This window comes from Rhipicephalus sanguineus, chromosome 6, assembly GCF_013339695.2.
Source record: "Rhipicephalus sanguineus isolate Rsan-2018 chromosome 6, BIME_Rsan_1.4, whole genome shotgun sequence".
NCBI lineage: Eukaryota > Metazoa > Arthropoda > Arachnida > Ixodida > Ixodidae > Rhipicephalus > Rhipicephalus sanguineus.
The window spans coordinates 49,911,083-49,934,487 of NC_051181.1; the positions used below are offsets into that span (position 1 = coordinate 49,911,083).

The 23,405-nt window shown below is 46.7% G+C and overlaps 1 protein-coding gene across 2 annotated transcripts in view; it reads right to left on the bottom strand.

The window, feature by feature from the left end:
* The window catches only part of LOC119395764 (potassium voltage-gated channel subfamily KQT member 1), a 284,303-nt gene that overhangs the window by 167,392 nt on the left and 93,506 nt on the right, over positions 1-23,405 (bottom strand). The gene's annotated exons all lie outside the window — the stretch shown is intronic.

Genomic DNA, 23,405 nt, shown 5'->3' on the forward strand with positions numbered 1-23,405 from the left:
TTAAGCATTCCATAGAAAGTAGTAAGTGGTTTCAGGCGCATCTATACAAACATCGTTAATTTGCAAAGGAAATACATAAACATTCAAATCAAGATGTCACACGACAAAAAGTTATCACATAAGTGAGCGGCATGTACAAGACACAATTTGGTTGACACGTACGCATGGCAGCCCATTCATATATATACACAGCGACGTTAAGAGGAAAAGAACATTAACAGCATTAATAACGCCCGACAATGCCTCTGTCTCCTCAAATTTTCCCCGACGAAAAGCACACTTCCATTTGACCAACACGGCTGCTCTACTGAAAGCCCATTAATCACAATCACTGCCTTCCTCTTGTTCATCCGAGCAATGCTTCGAGCTTTTTTCTATATTTCGCTCAAACGCCTTTCGTTGAAACGTTATGAGCCCTCTGGGGCTGCCAAGGAATTTCCGTCCTTAGCCACCTTCGCCGGCGAATACACGTGACGACTGAAAACACGAGCAATGCTCGACGTGTCAGAATGGCGACCGTCTGGGGACTCCGGCGCGTCGCCCGCTGGCGGCGGAAATAACACGCGGCGACGTAAATAGAAGCTGAGGCCAACAATACGCGCCTTGTTGACGGTTATAGCCAACCACGAGGAAAATGTCGCTGATTTTTCGTGCAGGAATAGAAGGAAAAGAAAGAGGTTGCTCCCTGTTTCGTATCACAGGACCCGGAGAAAACTGTTGCTTAATCTCCGCGCGCTTTCGGAGCTTCGTCGTAAACGCTGCTGATAAACCCGCAGGGTCCTTTATGCTGCCGCCTCAGTCAACTTAAAGACGAAAGCCATCTTCTTCTTTTTCTTCTGAATCGAAGTACTGAACCTCCCACGTCCACCTCCGGGAGCTTTGTGCAACTAACGTGGTTTTGCAGTGCCTCCTGGATCTGCACACCTTTGACCAGGCAATGATGTCACGTGATGACGCCACATATTTTGGATATATCTGACGTCATGATGACGTCATATGGGGACGTCATCACGTGATGATGATTTCTTTCATCATTCGTGTTGGCGCCGCCGACGGGGTGCGCAGATGCGGGACTCCTGTTAATTTTCGCGTTTGATGAGGCATCTAAGGCTTTTACGCGTACACAAATCAACAAAGGCAGTACTCCGGTACTCAGCGGCGCTCGAAGTGCGTGGCCAAACCAGATGCAACATGAACGAAAAGAAAGAAAGAAAGAAAGAAAGAAAGAAAGAAAGAAAGAAAGAAAGAAAGCTGTGGGAGCTAGAATTCAGGCTTCCACATTTTGAATCTCATCAGGGTGGAAAGGCAAACCTACGTGCATTCATTGTCAGCGTTCCGAACATGCAGAAAACCTACATTCACTGTCAGCGTTCCGCAAAAATGCGCCCAGGTAGGGCTGACTGTCCTGCACACGTTCAGGCGTGCTCGTCCAGTCGAGTTAGCCTCCCGGCATCGCCTATTTAAGCTGTGGGTTCATTTCTGTATTTTGTCTACTGTTTCAATTTCGTTTTTTTGAAGGCGCACATTTTTATTTCCTGCAGGCGCTCTGTCGTTTGTAATTTCTGCTATGGAATGAGACTGCGGTATGGGCGCGTCCGTTAAGAAAACTGTCTCGTGCTCTTTCTTTAGTGGCGCAAATAAATGTTTTTTTCCTCCGTGCAATCTTTTTGTCGACAGTCTCAGAGCAAACTCTCGACATCCACAGAGATCATAGGCTAATATGCAAGAGAGAAAGTGATCCATGGTTTCTTGAATGAGAGAACACTGGAATTAAGAACTTGCCATTGTAATGAATGTCATCTAAGAACACGTGTGCTTATCACCGGCTTGCTATGAATAAGGCACCTGACAGAGGTCTTGAAACGTCGTTGTCATTTAGTGCGATCTTTATGTCTCGTTTTGTATTTTTTTTATTTTAAACATGGCAGGCGAATTGTTCTATCAGTGAGACATCTGAAATTGGCAGTATTGCCGCACATACAGTACATCCTGTGTACTCTGTCGAAGACTACTCATCGGTGGGGCCCAATATCGTGAGAAATCGCGCCATTCTCGGAGCCTATACACTGCCTCGCAACTTGCGTATACACGTTTATTTAGGCGTGTAGGTGACACCACATGGTCCCAAGCTGTGCCCACAAGCATTGAGTTTATGCTCCAACACCGGTGTTCCGTAAACATTTGTCACCGTGGCAGCTGGTCCTATTCTACATGACAGCGGGCACCACAGCGCGAGAGTGAGCAGAAAAAAAAAAACAAATAATAGAAATCCTTGTCCACTTTGATCATCGTTGAGGGCAACGTCTTGCGCAGCGCACTCACTGTCTCAATGAATTATCAACTCGCCCAAAGCTCTGCGAGTTATACACAACGCTTATTTAGCTCTCAGACGTTCTGGGTCCGCTTTCTAGCCAACATATCAGCCAATGCCGTGCGACCATGTTCGTGTTTTGCTCATATTATACTAGAAGAGTATCTCACATACCAAGCGTGCTTTCACTCATTTGTTTCTTACGCCGCATCTGATTCTTCGTGAGGATGTGAATGAGAGATAAGGAGCGAATTTATTAGAAGAAGGCAAAGAGGTCGGCTTGAGTTTGTGCCCTCTTTCCCGCTACCCTGCACAGGAGACAAGGGAAAGCGGAAACAAGAGTGTTGACGATGTTGATGATGACGATGATGATGATGATGACAGGAAGAGGCGATGCGTATGTACAATAACCGCGCAACGTAGTGGTTTTCTGAAAGTCTACTGTCTAGTCCAATACTCTTCAGAAAAGTATACAAATACCCTTGTAGCAGTTGATGTTGCTGTCTGGTCGGACAGTGTGCACAACAGGCTAGTTTCAATTAGAGCTTTCATGCCGACGCCGGCCAACTTTGAAGCCAGCGTCTTCCTTTCGGACACGTATAGAGGGCAGTCGCACAATAGATATGTGAAAGTCTCATCCACTTGGCAGCGCTCGCACTTCGGGCTATCCGCATGGCCGATAAGGTGCACGTAGCGTCGAGTGAAGACGACGCCCAGTCGGATCCTGAGTCGTCGCTTCGGTTTATTTTAGCCAGGAGGCGAGAAGTCATATTATGGTATGTTTCCCGCAGATGCCTGTACTGGTGGTTTGAGTAAGACCAGTAAGTGGTTGTGCACTCTCGCGTAAGCAATCTCAACAAAGAGTTCCCATCATTCGCGAATATGGAATTTTTGCGTGAACTGCGCCGTTATCCACAGCGGCTTTTGCTGCAGCATCAGCTAGCTCGTTGTCTGCCAAGCCACAGTGTCCAGGTATTCATTGGAAGATAATCGTGTGACCATTTCCTTGCGCAAGAACAAATGCCTGTATGATTTCGGAAGCCAATGCGTAATGTTGTCCTCTTCTTGAGTAAGAATGAAGGGCTGGCAATGCGGATCTCGCATTAGAGAGTACTGTCCATTTCTGTGGTGTTTGATGGGACACAATTCGAACAGCTTCCCGTATAGCAACCAATTCGGTTGCTGTTAATGATGATTTGTGGTCTAACTTGTGTTGCCGTGAGATATCTAGTTGAGCGATCACATAAGCCGCCGCAACTGAAACGCACGGAGCCAAAGACCTATCAGTATATACGTGTATAGAGTCGTTGTATCGCTCAGCCAAGTATGCCGAGGTAGGCGATTTGCTTGGGGCCCGCACAAGGAACACGCGATTTCTCCGAAATCCCAGGTATTTGAAGGCACAACAGTGGTTTACTCATTGTCCACAGTGGCACTTCAGGGATGGCGGTTGGCGCAAAGCCTACACGAAATTGGAGCATACTTGAAAAGCGCAAACGACGAAGACGAGTAGCATACAGCAGGACTGGCGTTAACTTGCAACTGGCGTAAATTTGAAACGAACGTCGTGATATACCCGCGGATCAAGTGAGGCGTTTTTTTTCGAAATGGGCCAAATCCATCCAAAGAGAATTTGAGAAAACGGCAAAAATTTGCTATGCAAACTAAATACAACGCTGTCAAAGCTATTCTATGATATGTTTTACATGTCGGCTAGGGGAAGTTTCTGGCCACAATCAATTAAAACATATGCAGCGGATTTCACCATTATCAGCATGATAACTTTGGATTTGGCTCATTTCGAATTGAAACATGGAATTCAATGCGGTATTCTTGAAAAAACTTTATTGAAATTCGGGCAGTGGCACATTCTTGCTTCGTCGGCGTCGACATTGCTTCTGTTCACGATGTCGTCGACGTCTCGGGACCGACCTCTCGCCGATGTCTTCACTGCCACCAGAATCCATGATAATCCAGCTCCGAAAGGGCAAACAAAAATAATAAAACTTGCACAAACACCCAGAAAACAGGCAGAGTAGTCGGGCTAGGCGGGAAATCGCACGGAGGCTTCCACGTTCGCCGAATCACGTGATCGCCGAAGTGCTCCACTATCGGCATACTGGATCTGACTCATTTCGATCTATACAGCGCATGGATCTGGCCCAATTTAGTTTTGAAACGGGAGCTGTGAGCACACATAGCTGTTGGTATTTGACTCATTTCGTTCCGATCTCTCTTTTAGAGGAAAGTTGAGAGAATGTACTTGCCAATGGAGCAATATTTGAGCTAGTTTCGGTTTCTGGATTTAGCCCATTTCGAAAAAAAACGTCACAAGTGCATATGCACACAACATCCCACAAGAGACTACGTGACTCAATCTTCAAACATGAAATTTGAAACAAATCTATGGCGTATACATGTGTCGTTGAAAGAAAGGCCACTTCATTTTCTTTTAACACCATAGGTGGGCAGCTGACACATTTATCACCTGCTTTCTTTATCATGTAAGCCTCAACAATTTCGCCTTCTGTTTTTGGACTGCCTTTCTTAAGAAAAGTGGTGTTGTGAAATATAGGAGTACAAGCACACTGTTTGCAATGTTCTGCCAAGTGGCTACCAAATCACTTCCTGACATCATTATTGTGCTGTGTCGCCCTGTCGTTGTAGCACTTGCTAGTCTATATAATTTAGACGCGCCGACAACTCATAGGTATTTGGTACACCACATTTGCGGTACACACAGTGTAAACAGTCCTATGATTGATGATACATTGCACACGTTTTTTCAGTCCTTTGAAGGTTGCATATAGCTGATAGTCTGCAAGGCGCCGAAAAAACTAAGTTAATAATATGTCATTTAGCTACCTGCTTCAAGTTATGAGATACTTTATGCAGGTACAGAATTGCATGCACCGGCCTTTTGAAAAGATCGTTTGTTACCCGCTCCCTTGGCTGTTTTGATTTTTAAGCATTGTCTCGCAAACTGATAAGACAAAATGCACTGGAAAACCCGCCTGCCTTAATCTATTCACTTGCTTGGATACGCTTGGCTCGATTTGGTTGATAAGTATTCATTCTAAAAAGACAGGGCGTGCAAACGCGGACACAAGAAAGAAGCCACGACACCACAAACCCCGGTGTTTGTGTGTTGCGGCGTTTGTGGTGTCGTGATTTCTTTCTTGTGTCCGTGTTTGCACGCCCTGTCTCTTTAGAATGCACAAGCAACGTTTGTAATCCACGCAGAAAGGAGTGAACATCAGTAACTTAACGAGGCCTAGATGCTTCACCTTTAGAGCTAAATATTGAACAGCACGACTTACACATGGTCTGAAAGGAACAAATGCCACAAAGTTAGCGCTAGGGTTGAGGAATTCCTTCGTGTCATCCTCTTAGTCGCGTCGTGTCGTCGTTGTAGATAAGCGAACACTTTTACGGTACTCGCTGGAAATCTTGAACTCCCGTGGCAACATTAAACAGCGGTCGTGTCGTCAGTTTCATTCTTTCTGCTTTTGTCTGAGCTATTTCATTCATTGCCATCAACCGCAAGCCTCTCGCCCATTCTACATTCATAGCACCACTATGTTCGTTCACACGCATACCAACACCGCAAAACAAAATTATATGAGAGAAATATGCGCTCACAGGTCCGTAGCAGCCTTCCTCTCTCTCACTGCAGCTGGTGAATTGGTTTCTTCGAGATCCAATAATATCTGAACGTTACTAAATGTTATTATTGTCAAACTTGCGGAAGTCATTCATTTTTCTAATAATATTTAATATTTGTCTTGTGCTGTGATCACTTTTGCGTGAGCGTCGGCGTCGTTGTTCGGGGCCTTTCTCTGGGATAATTTTGGACCACCTCTTAACGCCAGTCATTTATTTATTTTCCTAATTATTCCTCCACTAATTGAAACATCGTAGTCTTTAATTATTCCTTCATTTATTGAAACATCGTTCTAGGAGCAAGGTTGCTTCCACCCATTCATATCGTGTGAGCTAGGCAGAAACAGCGCGCGCCTGTGTGTGTGTGTGTGTGTGTGTGTGTGTGTGTGTGTGTGTGTGTGTGTGTGTGTGTGTGTGTGTGTGTGTGTGTGTGTGTGTGTGTGTGTGTGTGTGTGTGTGTGTGTGTGTGTGTGTGTGTGTGTGTGTGTGTGTGTGTGTGTGTGTGTGTGTGTGTGTGTGTGTGTGTGCGTGTACATGTGTGTGCGCGTGTGCGTGCGTGTGCGTGTGTCTGTGTCTCTTCATCTCTTCATTTCATTCATCTCTTCATTTCATTGAAAGCAGCAACGAAGAAATTCTGGATAACAGCTTATAGATATGCAGAACGTGAGAGAACCAAAGGGAGTGCGTCAGTGAAGATGAAGGACGTTAAAAGGAACGGTGAGTTAACGACATTGCGAAGGCTTAAGAATGAGTCATCAATTGCGCTAGCGTTGACAGAACGTTTTCCGCTGCTCTAAATCATCGCCAAAGCTTTTCATGGGCTCACCAAACTCATAGGTTTGAGGGAGAACGAGCGCACTCTTTTTTTGCATTAGTTTGTGCTCCACGTGCCGTGACCAGTAATACGCGAGGTGGCTGAGCCGCCTCTCTGCGGCAACCATTAATCACGTAGAGCGCGCACATTGTGAGCCATCTACGGTGGGAAATTTAGTAGCGCTGCCTCCGTCGGTGGCATGCCGCTCCAGACCTGTTGGGGGTAAAACTATTGTCTGTATATTTATTGTTCTGCAAGTCTCTTGAAACTTTCTCAATTATCTCTTCTAATCGATCGTGCAAATAAAATTATATCACTTCATCATAGACAGCGAAACAGCCTTTAGGAAGCCTAGTTTAAATATCGAGAGTAAACTATTTTTAGTGCTCGTTAAAGTAATCAGCCACGAGCAGATGGACGCGTGCAGTGACCCAAAATTTTACACATGAAAGCATATTGTGGAATAACGGTCACAGTTTCGCCGCAAGATCGAAGTAATGAATGTGATAGCAACAGATTGGGATGTCACACGAAGAACGGCACGCAGCTCGAAACTAGCAGTGCGCTGCTCAAGCACAAAGGACGCACGAAAAGAACACACAGGATGAGCGTGAACTAACAACTCTCACTGCTCGGCACTAAAAGCGCGCGCTGCTCAACCACAAAGAAGGACGCACGAATCGAACGCACAGGTATACACAGGATGAGCGCGAACTAACAACTGCCACAGTTGTTACTTATTTGTGTTTGAACAGCGCGCTACCTTCGCAAACACGGCCGCTGCCGCGACCGAATATAGCGTCCAGCTCAGTAGTTTCGTTTTCTTTTCTTCTTTAGGGACCAGTCAATAACGCAAACCCATTTTCGTTCCTGCCGATAAACTTAGAGGACTTGAAAAAACGCGTTCGGAAATTATGAGTCGGTAGCCGTGAAAAGTTTAATACTTTTCACGACTACCACCGTATGGAGGCGCCGCCGTACCTTGCTAGAACTGCAGCGCTACGCCTACCGTTATTGACGCGCGTCTTATGTGAGGCCAAGGATGCGGAATAATATATTTGTGTGTGAAATAGCTGTCCCGCTCGCCGACGAAACGGCGTAATTTTGCCGATTTGCGCTTACTTCAATCAGCGCGGAGGGCTACGATACCTAGTAAGTAAATACACAACCTAGCTTTGTGTTCAACTGTTCGTCGCTGTGTATTTCGTGCTCTGGGTGCAGGCCACCGCATGAACCGAAAACTAAACTAAAACAAACAAAAACGAACAAACAAATAAAGATAAGGAGGATTTTATATGTAAACACCTAGCCTGTACTGCAACTAATTAGGACTGCACCACGTGCCCCCTCTTTATTAAAGATGGCAAGCGGTTGCTAACGAGAATATACATGACAACCAAAATGATGGCCGTCCAACGCAAATCTGACACCTGTACCTTCAAAGATAATAGGGTTAGGTTTTCGAAATTGTAGGCGTGAATAAATTTGGATGTTACTTCGTGAGCACACTTCTATGGTACGGTTCCTTTTCCAGAAACTAGAGGAGTCGTTGTCAGCACATTCAAAAGTCTTCTTGAGCCTCGCATTGCTTTATGTATAACACGGTTATGTTTGACTTACTGATCACTATAACTAACTCAAACATTTAGCGCTCCGTTGAAATCGCGTAATCTTCATTGAGATGCAGTGTTCCAAAATCTGCATAAATTGTTGTATTTCTTCATATACTGAAGCATGGAGAATTCTGCGTCTCATTTGTAACGATGAAAACTGCATAAAATGTTGTGTTTTCTCATATATCGAAGAAAACAGTAAAATGCCTCTTCTTTGTACTGACAAAGCCCGCATAAAATGGCGTACTTCCTCATGTACTGAAGTATAGAGTGGACGTCTGGCTTAGTTGTAATGACAGTCGTGTAAGCAATAACCCTCTCCATTAAGCTGAGCCCAGCAGACGCTCCAACTGGGGAGCGGAAATATTGGCTACGAGTCTTCAGTAGGTGTTCCCCTTTCAACTCTTACACAAATCGCATTCCTCTTCGCTCGCTCAAATTCTCCTCGGTGTCTTACCGCCGTATTCACGAACCGACCTTAACTTATCGCGGTAAGGCTACTTACGAAAGGAAGAGAAAAGTATAAGTATAAGAAAAGGATAAGGTGAGTTTCAAAAACCTGCCTTATCTTGCCATAAGTGCGCCTTATGAAAGGCGTCCTTAACTCGTCAAGTATGTGCCCTGGGAGCCAGGGTAGGTAAAGTTTTGTTACAAAATGATTACTTCGAGCAACAATAAATTAGTTTCATTGCAAGAAACCAATAATGGTATGCACAAAAGCACCCATGCGTAAACACCAAAAATGTTTGCTAAGGCACCGCCCGCTTTTGGTGAAATCCGCATTCTTTGTCTGGCCACATTTGTTGAACCCCCGTCGACACAGTCGGGCCGTGAGAGCACGATTGCTATTTCGACGTCTTCTCACGTACGTTTTTGCTTTTTCTTTGATGGTATTTTCGTGCTCGCTTCAGCGTTTATCGTTATCTCTCACTTTTTTTTTACTTCACTTGATTTATGCAATTGGTTGAGCGGTTTAGAGTCTTTTGCCTTCTTAAATTGCGTTCATTATGAAACGACGCATCAGGCGAACTTCAACGACGAAGAGTGCGGCATCGCGGCCATGTCGCGGCGTCTTGACGGATCTCGTCAACAAGTACCGTGAGGTACTGCGTTGTTTCGGGCCATGAACGTGAACGAACTTCGTGAACAGCGTACTCTGTGCGTGTGTGTGTGTCTTGTGAGTTTCTTGAATACAATGTTTACCACCACCACCACCATCGGTATTTTCCTGCAGAGGCAGCACTGCGAGCAACTTCTTGACGGCACTTTTTCTAAAGCGGAAGCGACACAGAAATTCGTGCCCATCGTAGGTCTCCATCGGGTTCCACTGAGGATTCGCCGCGGCGGGTACGCGTATGCATACGCTGTGCCGTTCAATATTTTTTATTACGGTCCACATATAATCAACGAACTGCGCATAGTTGTCCCCCGCCATGTTGTGTGTCTACAAGGAAGCCTTAAGGTAGGTCATAGGCTACCTTAACCGAGCCTTACTTATGACGGCGATAAGTACGAGGAAAGTTCTGCGATAAGTACAAGGTTCGTTCTTGAAACGCGTTAAGGGCGGACTTGTGGTTAAGGGCGACTTAAGTCATAAGGATAAGGTTAAGTTAGGTTCGTGAATACGGGGGTTAATGCACCCGAGTCCACCGGCTCCTTGCACGATTGACAGTGCGCTTGAGAGGACAGATTATGGGGCACAAGATTTTCCGAGATTTACGTGTCGTTGGCTCCTCAAACAACCAGGACAGAGAAGCTACGCTATTTTGTGCAAACGCAGCGGGGTCATAACGGAGGCCATGCGCTTTCACTGCAGTTACTAATGTTAGTTCCTGAAAACGAAAAACTAGCTTGAAGCTGTATACATTGGTGATATATTTATTTTTTAAAGTGAGCAGTTGACTAAAATTTCAGTAGGGATTACGTGGTTGTCAAGCCAAAGTCAGCGGGCCATCGACCAACTCATCAATAATAAAATTTTGCAACTGTAGCCTCCCTCATAGTCAATTACATACTTACCTGCCTGTGTATGTCAATGAATTATTTATTTATTATGAAATAGATGTTAGTGCTTTGTGATGATGAAATTTCTATCACTTAGAAAAATGAATTTCGTGTTCTTTAGGCTTCACGTACATATATGGTTCTTCCACCTAATTTTCTGTGTTCTTTTATTGCGAGAGCAATTATAAGGACATTCTCGGTTGGTTTTTGCCGTCGCCGTCATGTCGAGTATACGCATATATATATATATATATATATATATATATATATATATATAAAAGATAGAAAGAAAAATAATTCAGAAAATATTGTTACGTGAAGAGACGAAGACTAGAGGCTGTAAACAAGTGTATTTACAGGAGAGTGCTCGGGCAAGGCAGCGGCACACAACAGTCTCCAAATCGTCGTCGTCGTCTTCAGCCTAATCGTCTTTTGATGGCTGTCCGCAGCATGACCCCCGGCGGTAAAAGCGCCGTCCCGGAGCTTTTAAAGTTATGGGTCATATACACTGGAGTAGGCCTTGAGTCGACTGACATGCACGATGTCACTTGACACCGCGGCAGAGGGTGAAGGAGGACTGACCAGAGTAATCTCGTAGGTCACGGGTGTTACTTGGCGGATGACGCGGTAGGGTCCTGTGTATCTAGACAGGAGCTTTTCCGAAAGTCCCACATGACGGGAAGGCGACCAGAGCAGCACGAGCGCGCCAGGCGAGAACTGTGCGTCGCGGTGGCGGGCATCGTAGTAATGTCGCTGTGTGTCTTGCGAGGCAGTCAGCCGAGTACGGGCAAGTTGGCGCGCATGATCGGCAAGTGCTATGGCATCACGTGCGTACTCGGTAGTTGGGGTGGCAGCCGAAGGAAGAACAGTATCAAGTGGCAGAGTGGGTTCACGACCGTACAGTAGATAAAACGGCGAAAATCCGGCAGTGGCGTGTCGAGAAGAATTGTATGCGAACGTGACGTAAGGGAGAGCAATGTCCCAGTCATGGTGGTCATTCGACACGTACATCGACAGCATATCCGTGAGGGTTCTGTTGAACCGCTCCGTGAGACCGTTCGTTTGTGGATGGTACGAGGTGGTCAGTTTGTGCTGAGTGGCGGAGGAACGCAGAATGTCGGCGATAACTTTAGAGAGAAAGTTACGGCCACGGTCAGTGAGTAGCTGTCGTGGAGCACCATGGAGCAAGATGATGTCATGTAAGAGAAAGTCCGCGACGTCGGTGGCGCAGCTGGTGGGGAGAGCCCGTGTTATGGCATATCGGGTAGCGTAATTAGTCGCCACGTCTACCCATTTGTTCCCGGTGGATGACGTAGGAAAGGGGCCGAGAAGATCAAGTCCAACACGGAAGAACGGCTCTACGGGAACGTCTATTGGTTGGAGATGACCAGCAGGCAACATCTGGGGCGTTTTGCGACGTTGACAGGAATCACAGGCAGAAACGTAGCGTCGAACAGAACGGAGGAGACTGGGCCAATAGAAGCGACGGCGGATGCGGTCGTACGTGCGCGATACACCTAGGTGTCCTGCAGTTGGAGCGTCATGAAGTTAAAAAAGAACAGTTCGGCGTAATTGTCTCGGTATGACTAGAAGAAGTTCCGGCCCGTCTGGATGGAAGTTACGACGGTATAGGACACCATCCTGGAGAACGAAGTGGCGCACTGAAGTGTCATTGGGCGATGTCTGCAGACGGTGGATGAGTTCTCGCAGCGAAAAATCGCGTTGTTGCTCGTCTGCGATGTTCTCGAAAGGAGACAGAGAAAAGATGCCATTGGATGCGTCGTGGTCGGTGTCTTCGGCCTCGTCTACCGGATAACGGGACAAGCAATCGGCGTCCATGTGCAGGCGACCAGACTTGTATATGACAGTATAAGAATATTCTTGAAGGCGTAACGCCCAGCGACCAAGTCGTCCGGTAGGGTCCTTCAGTGAGGACAACCAGCAGAGCGCGTGGTGGTCCGTTACGACTGAAAAGGGTCGGCCGTATAAGTATGGGCGGAATTTCGCAACCGCCCAAACTAGGGCCAGACACTCACGTTCCGTGATAGAGTAGTTGCGCTCCGAAGTTGTGAGGAGCCTGCTGGCGTAGGCGATGACGCGATCAGTACTGTGCTGTCGGTGGGCTAGTACTGCGCCTATGCCGTGCCCACTGGCGTCGGTACGAACTTCAGTCGGCGCAGAAGGGTCAAAGTGGGCCAGAACGGGCGGCGTTGTAAGCAGCCGGATCAAATGAGCGAACGCGGAAGCTTCGGCGTCGCCCCATATAAATGGCACCTCTTTTTTCAAAAGGTCAGTAAGTGGTCGTGCTATGACCGCGAAATTTTTCACAAAGCGGCGGAAGTACGAGCATAAACCAATGAAGCTGCGTACATCTTTCACACACTTAGGAATCGGGAAATTCGTAACAGCACGAATTTTGGCTGGGTCCGGCTGTACTCCATTGGCATCAACGAGGTGGCCAAGTATGGTAATCCGGCGACGACCAAAGTGGCACTTCGATGCGTTAAGTTGCAAACCGGCTCGGCGAAAAACTTGCAGGATTGCAGATAGGCGCTCTAGATGACTCTCGAAAGTGGGGGAGAACACTATAACGTCGTCCAAGTAGCACAGACATGTGGACCACTTGAATCCTTGAAGGAGGGAGTCCATCATGCGTTCAAATGTGGCCGGTGCGTTACATAGTCCGAATGACATCACCTTGAATTGATAAAGACCATCAGGTGTGATAAAAGCGGTTTTCTCGTGGTCCATATCATCCACAGCGATCTGCCAATAGCCAGAGCGTAGGTCAATAGACGAAAAGTAGCGAGCACCATGTAGGCAGTCAAGGGCGTCGTCAATACGAGGTAAGGGGTAAACGTCCTTTTTTGTTACTTTGTTGGGATGCCGGTAGTCCACGCAGAATCGCCACGAGCCGTCTTTCTTTTTCACTAAGACAACGGGTGATGCCCATGGGCTGCATGATGGCTCGATGATGTTCTTGGTGAGCATCTTCTTGACTTCTGCCTGAATCACTTGACGCCCTGCGTGTGACACTCGATACGGACGCCTATGAACAGGAGCGGCATCGCCAGTATTTATGCGATGTTTCACGGTCGTAGTTTGTGCCAAAGGACGGTCATGAAGATCAAAAATATCGCGGTACGAAAAGAGAACCCGGTAGAGGTCGTCAGCATTCTTTAGGGGTAGATCTGGCGCAATCATTCTCTTCAGGTCGTCGAGAACAGATGCGGCGGACTGCGAGTGGTCGGTGTGCTCGGTAGTACCATCCTGCAACGTAACTGATGCAATCGAGGGATCGTCGAAGGCGCTGATATGTGCCAAGGATATCCCTCGTGGCAGCACTTGCATTGTCAAGCCAAAGTTGACCACTGGCAAACATGTGCGATTGGATGTAATACATAATACAGAACGAGGCATTGTAATACCCTGGTAGAGAAGAACATCCTTGACAGGAGTCGCAACGTACTCCCCGTCGGGCACGGGTGAGGATGGTACCAAGTCAACGTAGGTCAGAGCTGTGGGTGGTAAGCGAACGAAGTCTGCGGCGGTTAGGCGAATTGGAGGCGGCGCAGGGTGATCTGGAAGAGGAAGGTCAAGGCGGAGAGTACCGGTAGAGCAGTCTATGAGCGCCGAATGAGCAGAAAGGAAGTCCAAGCCTAGAATGACGTCGTGGGGGCAGTGGGCTAGTACGGTGAAAACAACGATGGTAGAGCGATCGGCGATGTCGACTCGAGCTGTACACATGCCAATTGCACAAGCTGTTCCGCCGTCGGCGACACGGACAACTGGCTTCGCGGCTGGTGTGAGAACTTTCTTCAGGCGAGTCCGAAGACTAGCACTCATCACAGATAAATGGGCTCCCGTGTCGATTAGAGCACGAACAGGAACACCGTCGATGTGGACTTCAATGAGGTTCATATTGGTCGAAAGGGTCAGTAGAGGATTTGGCAGCGTAGGGAGCAATGCAGCGGCACCTCCGGGCGCTGCATCATCTAGTTTTCCGGGTGGGAGCGTGCGTTGAAGCTTGGCGAATTGGAGCGACGGGGCTGGGGCGAGCGGGACTGCTGGGGTAGGGGCGAAGGTGAGCGTGAGTACGGGCGGCTAGGAGCAACACATTCAGTGGCAGCGTGATCGGCACGTGCTGTAGAGGGACGGTAAGAGCCATAGGCGCGGTTGTAGCCAGTGTACGTGTGCTGTGCAGGAGAGTTCCAGCGATTGCGACAATGCCGAGAGATGTGTCCAATCCGGTGGCAGATGAAACAGATTGGCCTGTCGTCAGCAGTGCGCCATTCAGCGTTGCGGAAACGTGGTTGGAACTGGGTCGGTGAAGGGGGTGCAGTCGGAGGATGCGAACGAGAGTCCACGTGATTTACCGAGCAGACAGAGTGGAGTCCCATGCTTGCAATCTCCTGACGGACAACTGCCTGAATCATCGAAACCGCAACTGCAGGGGGAGAGCAGGTGCTGGGCTCGCAGGTAGCTGGATAAGCAGCTTCAATTTCTCGTCGCACAATTCGGGTAACGTTGGCATCGTTGCTTGTTGAACGGGGAACATCGGCACAGGACGACGTCGGCGCGGTGTTAGGCAAGCGAGCAAACTGCGGAAGAATGCGCTTGCTTTTAGCGAGTTCCAGGCGCCGGCATTCTTTGATGACCACATCAACAGTGCACACGTTATTGAAGACGAGCAGGTTGAACGCATCATCAGCGATACCCTTGAGAATGTGAGCAACCTTGTCCTGTTCCGTCATGTGCGGGTCAACTGCACGGGAGAGAGCCAAGACGTCTTGTATGTACATGACGTACGGCTCTGTTGACGTCTGCGCGCGGGTCGACAACGCCTTCTTCGCAGCGAGCTGGTGACCGTCAGGGTTGCCGAACAACTCTCGTATCTTCTCTTTGAAGAGATCCCAACTTGTCAGCTCAGTATCATGCGTCTCATACCACACTCGCGGGGTGCCGTCGAGGTAGAATAGCACATTGGCAAGCATGAGAGTAGGGTCCCACCGGTTGCCTGTGCTGACGCGTTCGTAAAGGCTGAGCGACTTGTCGACGTCTTGCCCGTTGGCGCCAGGGAAAACACCAGGGTCACGAGGAGCGGTGACGTTGATGTACGTCGCGTTGGTGGCAGGTGTTGGAGCCGGCGTGGTCGGCGCATTTGCCAGAGCCATGTTCGAAGGCTCAAGGTGGCGTCCACTGCGAAGCTTCGTGGCGAAGGGAGGTACCCAGCACGTCCACCAAAATGTTACGTGAAGAGACGAAGACTAGAGGCTGTAAACAAGTGTATTTACAGGAGAGTGCTCGGGCAAGGCAGCGGCACACAACAGTCTCCAAATCGTCGTCGTCGTCTTCAGCCTAATCGTCTTTTGATGGCTGTCCGCAGCAATATATTTTGAAGCGCACAACTGGGGATTCGAACCGGCGACCCCTCGCTCCGCAGCGCGCGGCGTTTCACGACTCGGCCATGGAGAGTATACTAGCAGCGAGCTAATTATATACACTATTTACCACTGGCGGTACGCAAAGCTCGGAAGAGCTTCAGCGTGTTCGCTTTACTACCAGCGAGATGGCGCCAAGGGCGCGCTATAAAGGTCGTTGCCCCGCCCGTTGCGATGCACCCGCTGCTCCTACCTGTACCACCTGTAATTTACCCTACAGGGCGCGATCGCCCGTGTGCGCGCGCGCTTATCTCTTTATGGGGGCGGTTTCTGCGTCTCCTGCTTCCATCACAAAGTTTGCGTCGAAGTTAGAGAGCGCACGAAGTGCACTTACTGTCCCTGATTTCGTTTCATCTCAAAGATGAAGTAATTTTCTGCAACACAACGCCATCTTGCTGTGTTTATTTACACTATATTCCCTAATTATACATATCTTTCTGATAAAAATTGCAATCCTGGCCTTACTAGATGAAGTTCCATTCTCTTCTACTTCCCTGATATATTTCGTGTCCGTGTGCTCGCATCGCTTTGCTCAAGCTCGCTAAAAATGAAGACGAAGAAGTATTAATGCAACATTCTGGGCGAAAACGTCGACTATGCATTCTCATCCAAGTGTAAACAATGCAAAATTGTTTACGCGTGAAGAGCTTTTTCTGAACTTCAAGTTGCACATTCATTGTAAGCATTCAAACGAAACACGATATCCTCCTATATTTACTACCCCAAAACAAGAAAGGAGAATGCAGAAACGAACTAAACTGACGACTTTACAGTTTCCAGGCCTTTATTTAACAGAATAAGCCAGCTGTGATAAAGCTTCTTCGCGTAAACACGAGCCCTTCCAGACACCATGCAAAGACTTACGCATAATAAATCACTCCCTCCTTCATTCCATGTGTTTTCGTCATTTCGACAGGAATGCAAAAAAAGGCTGCCGAGCGAAACAACAAAGCAAAAGGCCAATGCACGCACTGGCTTCAGGTGGCAAGGAGTAGCGACGGGATAGACGGAAACAGCCGGAGTTCCTCATCGCACTGGCTCCAAGACCGGAAGCGCGGAGCTGGTCTGGCTTCGGGGTCCTTTGTTTTCTTTCCGGTACGAGACCCGGAAGTCGGCGGGAAAATCCCTCCACGGCTCGAGCAATAACCCGTTTTATTCCCGAACTCATAACTGTGTTTCTCTCCTCGCTTCCCGGGGCTTGGACGCGAGTTGAACCACGGCGCTTTTGCTTCCAGTAAGGGTTAAAGCGACGAACAGCTGAACAGAACGCGGTTCGCGTGACATTTCTCGAAGCGAACTAGAGCGCGGGAAACGCATGGCGTTCTTGGACGTTCTTTTTTAAAATTTCCACTTTCGTTCTTCATTTTGCATGCATATATAGAAACGGCTCAGCTTTTCTGCAAGTTCAGGCTCGAAAATTAGGGGAAAAGAGGCACGCAGATGCACAGAATATCACAACAACTTCACGTTCATAGGCAAATAAAAATGTTCCTAGAACTGCAAAGGTATCAAGAAAGGAAAGTTGCCGAGCTTAACCAGAAAAGAATATTAGTGCATGTTCTCAGGTCGTTACCGCAGACTGAAGGGTAGATAAAGTGATGACCCCGAACGAATAAGAAGAAAGGAGAGACAGAAATAGAAACAGAGCACGTGCGCACTTTCGTTCCTGACGCAGCAAAAGGATGAGACTTGTCAGTGCTGCAATTTTCTATGCACGTTTGTTCGTAATAACTGAAATGAGGCATTTTTTTTCATCTGCTGCGAAGGCTTATTAGTTTAGAACTCTAATACCATCTACGCAGCATACGTTCCACGGAGTAGAAAGAAAGGCGAAGGCATACTAACGATACACGTGCGGTATATGAATTTAGAAGGCTCGCCGAATGCCGGTATAGTTTCTCCTAGTCTATGCGGACAGTCCCTTTGAAGCTATCAATTCATCCGGGTCTTTTCCTAATTGAAACTTTGCCTTTCCTTCGATGATCGTACGTTTTCAAAGACTTGTTTGTATGGAACAATACAGGAGCCCAACATTCTCGAGAGGCCAAGACGCAATAACGGAAGCGCTGTTTTGATGCCCGGCGGTTTTCACCGCACGCCCATTCACACCAGAGGCTATTCCTATTGCAGACTTCTACTCTTACATGAATCATTCGATTTTGCATATCACGAAGAGAAAGCCAGCAGTATCCTTTAGCTATATACGTTTTCTTTTCAGAATGTGACGTTATAATCTTTACGAATTAAATGACCTGAACTTGATCTTGGAACATTAACAAACAGCTCGCGGTGTCTCGCCATACCTTTCTTTGTTTTTCCTCTGAGCAATAGGGTGATGTTGATCCCCGCTGTGGCCTTGTTCATTTGATGCTGTTGCCCTAACTCTCCCCTGGGATCATATACAGTGGGAGCCGTGCGGTGACTATGCAGTGGCTATTTAAGCAATATTTGCCTTCACGCCAGTACAATGCTATATACCGTTTCTAAAGAACACTTCCACATTCACTCCGTTTTATAATGTCACTCTTTTGTACCATTCATGTCTGATATTGGAGAGCATGCCTACGAAAGGCACTGTAAGCACAACCTTTCCCTTCCAATGTGGTCTTACTGCAGCGTAGAATACATTTTGTCATGTTTCCTCAGCAGAAGTGAGATTCCTCTCTTAATGTTGGTTCCATATCACACCACATAGCTCACGTTGATGCGTCTTCCATTTCTTCTGCCCACACTTCCTATTTCTACTATCCACCCGAACTCTAAACATTACAGAGTGCCTTGGTGACCTTGCGGTTGATTCATCTTGTCACTTTTGTTACCGTTCTTGTTTTTTATGTTTTTTTGCTTGCGTTGTGCACAATATAGCTCATACTTCGGTGTACAAGGGAGTGCACAGCTCGACTAATCTATGAAACCTTCGATAGCCATGTTAATATCTTTATTGTTTTCTGTGACACTGCCACCCTCTCTCAATTTTCGTAATATGCGGTCATTACGGTGTTTAGAAGATGATTATCGCGACATTTAGATTATGACCCCGACATCACCTGCGCCGTTGTTACTATCAAGTCAGTAGCAACGAAAGTACAGGAATAGATCAGTGGACAGGTATTTTGTTTTCCAAAACGATATCAAGAAAGCATAGCAGGTGTTATTTGTAAGATTGATTGATGCGTACCAACTATGGCATCAAGGATGATATCTTCCTTTACTACAGTTCAGTTAAAAACTGCAAATAACGTCCCCCACTTCTTCCATGAATTCGTTATCAGTTGTCTTGATATTGCCGCGCGCACTTCCTTTTGTATTTCTATGTAACCGGTCCGTTACACGTATAACCATGCATTGCCTTTCGCAAACCGCACCCAAATGTCTGGGAACCTTCCACATAATTTTAGAAGGGTCTGCTAGTTTTGATCATGCAAACGCGAACGGTTCAGTTTCTTCTGGAACTAGCGCGGCCACTAACGATAACACTCGTATGTTAGATGCCGCATGTATAAATGCCCACGGGCCTAACCGCAGACCATATTACCGACGGCCGACGCTTTGTTTGCCGCGAGCAGTGTAAATTGTTTATCGCTTGTGCCGTCAATTTTCATTTCCCGGGCACAAGTTCACCCAAATAAAGAATTTCGTCTTGAAACCAAAGACTGCTGCCTTCTTCACCATCACAGCCACATGACAATATGGTTAGGCAGGGAGTAGGCATTTAATGCTATAAAATAAGTGTAGTCTTCTTGCTGGTTACATAGGGATTAGGTCGCAAGAAGTATTCGCTTCTCCGCGTTAACGTCTGTGTTCGTCGAACCGTTTTCAAAAAAGAAAACTCGGTAGAAATGGTGTGTTCGTGTGCCACGAAGCACTCGCTCCAGCGCTTTCAGCACACCGAGTGGCGAAGAAATCTGCTCGCTGTCCGATCCTCGGGCAAGTCTAAATTGAACACAATTGCGACCTCACGCAGGCTTCGCTTCTGGATGATGCAATCAAGATCAAATCAGGTCCCGCCGGGGATCAGTAGAGTTCATGAGAGAACAAAGCCATTTGTCGAGACCTTTTAGAGGCTGGCTACTTTCCCTTGTGATTTCATTTCAACATAATTGTTTTTACATTCACGAATGATATGAAATTGCGTTAGACCTTTCCATCATGCCACCTCGCATTTCTTTTCTTTTTAATATTTCTACAGCATCTCCCCTTTCGGTAGTGTGCTATCATTACCGAACTCAAGGAGCTGGCCACCCTCTGCCCTCGCACTCTATTTCTCTTTTTTTTAAAGTATACTTTATGCTTTTGAAAATGACAAAAAAGGGAATCAGACATTACTTTCTTCGTCTGTAAGCTGCAGTATTGAAAGAAAAAGGAGGGATTGAGAAATTTTTGTCATTTTAGAGAATTTACTCGAAGCACTTAGACGCTCAATAAATGTCCAGCTGTGCCGAAGCGAAGTTTGGTTTATGGCCGCCAAATAATGAGAGCGGTGAGCAAGAGCTTTAACAAGTGTTCAGATGTGTACTGTCTTCGGTGTTGTATTTGTCTAGCCTTCAATCTCGTCTTCTAACATATAACGTTTTTTTTTTTTTTTTCACCTCGATCACAAAATTCGCGCATTAAAAACCCGTTTCAAAGGCAGCCGACAGATTACGGTCCACTGGATGGAAGTTCCGACACATTAATCAGTCATCAAAGTATGCCGTTTATATGAGCTCTCACTCGTCTCATGGTTGATCACACCTACGTATCAACTGTGCGTAGTATTGACCAAAATTGGCGGAGGAGGGTATTATTAATGTGACAAAAATTGGCGTATTAGGGTATTAGGGTATGACGAATATGAATCTCTGGTCATGACATCATTAACGCTAAAGTCCTGGCGTGTACGTCATGAAACCCTTTCCCACAGTCACTTGTGGCACATACCCGTACACCGCGGGCCGCGGAATACGGGTATGCTCCACAGGTGATTAATAGTTTATATCTAACAACGGACGTCGAGAACAGAAATTAGTAATTTAAACGGGAGAGCTTCAAGAAGACGCAGGATCAGCCGCGTTGACCCGGCAAATGCAAAGAATAAAAATAAGGAACCCAGCTGGAATCGAACACAGAAATTCTGCTGATAGTCACGTATTCAACCACAGAGACACGCCAGGTCTTGAAACTGCTTTGGAAAAAGACCGTACGCGCAAGCATCATGTCTGTGCAACGTCAGTTGTGGCTGCAGTGTCGCTCTCTAATTTTATAGCATTACTATGTACTCCTATGACACAGACGTCATATGGGCTTAATATCAATATTCGTTCAGTGTTCGCTCCGCTTTTATAACAGTCCAATAAACATTACATGTGTGCTCCTATGACCAGGCAAGCTATATTCAAGCGTTGCTCGACCCCGGAGCAATAGATTGAAGAATGTTACGTACGATGTTGTCACGCGTGCCTGGTTAGTACACGATGTGTACACAACTACTCCATTTCCAAAAACATGTCGATCCACCTCGTAACGTTTGACTCAAAACCAATGAAATTGTAGGAAATACAGGTACTTCCTGACTGCTTCGCACGAAACCGATTCTCACATTCCGTGGAATCTGCCGAGTTTTTGGGGGTTTTTTTTTACTGGAAAGTAGCTTCAGCAGTACTTATTACAATTTTCATGAGAATGTACCCTCTGACATTTACGCTATCACGTTCAATAAGTCCAGGGTCTTGTGAAACGTCAAGAGCTGGGCTGCTTTTTAGATTGTTGAATATGGCGTCCGTGAATTATTTTTACATCGGCCGTCGCCTCAAAAACACTGAAAAAACGCTTATGTAGTTCTTAAATCTCCTTAAATTGTCCAGAGCGTGTTCTGGTACTGATTGGTTCTGACTGGAATTTTGCAAATTGGTCTTAAATGCAACGTGGTTCAAAACAGGAGGGCACGTGTACTACTTCGCTTCCACTTGAGGCAATGCACAAGTTTATCCTCGTAATCTTAAAAGATTCATTGCAGATTCTGTCAGCCTCGTTCACGACGCCAGAAAACTTCCTGGAGGCCGCTGCTTCTGACTCTGCCATCAGCCATGCCGTTTGCGGGCGGACGGGCGTCCGATTGCATCGACCCCAGAAAGTAGGCGGAAATCTAGTGTCGCTTTCAATGGTCCAGATAAAATAACCGAGCTTTTGTAATGGCGATGACGAATTCAGTCAAATGCATTCAGAAGCACAGACACTTGGTCTTCGTAGCAGTGTGTGCAAGCCCGCTAATCGAGGCAGTGGAAATGAGAACCAAGACGAAATCTCCCTGAAGCACTTTTAACTCGAGGGCCAAGCTAATCGAAAACCACAAGACACGCCGCGCACACACGAGAGACTAAGCACGCAAGCTGGACTTGTTCTCGTAGTCCGCAATCGCACGTCGACGCACACCGAATCGGGGAATTAACTGCTTCCACTGCAGTCCCGCTGTTGATTGCCTTCTCGAAATTGGTTTTGTACGGATCGGCTTTATATACACAAGTATCTATTGCGAATAAGTTTGCCTAATGGTTAATTTTGTCTGTGCCTTTTCTTTGGTCTAGTCCAGGAAGTAAGCGACGAAGGACAAGTCAAACGCTTACAGCGCCGAAACGACACAGACAAAGAAAAGGAACTAACAGAACAGATGAAGTGACGTGTTACAACTGCCGTTTATTGCGTAAATGCAAGGGAGTATAATGAGACATGAGGTAAGAAAACATAAAAACCAAGAAAGAAAAAACAGAAAACGGAAGCGAAATGTGAATGCAACTACGAAAACGCTTTTCGGCGCTGTACCAAACTAACTGTGACCTGATTCAATCGATCTTCTCTCCCTTAGCTTGTACACCGCATTCTGTAGCTTTGTTTTCTTCTTCCTGATAAATGCGTCGTGGGGAACTAATCAGGCGCTGACACCAAGAAGTGAGACGGAGCCTTTCGGCTAATTGTGTTACAGATCTCCTTTCGGTGAGTGCGTTTGTCTCCGCCGGCTTTGATTTGTGAGGACGAGACCTTTTTCGGAAAAAGTACGAATCTCAGGCCGAGTACGGACTCGACATACCGTAGCTCTGTTTAAGGCTAGTCTTGAAGGGCGGCGGATAAATAAGGGCAGAGAGTCCGTTGTCTTGCAGAATACTGTAATGTATTGCACAAACCTAGTACATGTGTGTTAAAACGAAAAAAATGTAAATACCGTTGATGAATCGAGATGCCTGCTCGCACATGATTGCTAGGCGCGTAAAGAGATACATGAAATGTATCGCTTCGTGCAAACCATTTGACGAAGAAACTTAGATACACATAGAAGTAGCAGGCAAGAAAGAACCAAAGGGAAATACAGACGGAAGAAACATTGAAAAATAAATTGTATATATTTTAAAGGAACACCTTGAACGTTCATATAGCGCAAGTCCTGTCGTCGTAATCGAGGATAGTTCCTCTGTGCTGCCTAAGCAAGTATACTGTTCCACGCGTCCTGATAGCGTGCACTATCCAAATGGACAGAAATGTGCAAAACTAAAGAAAAACGCATTTTCGTATTAGCCAGTTGCAGGTGC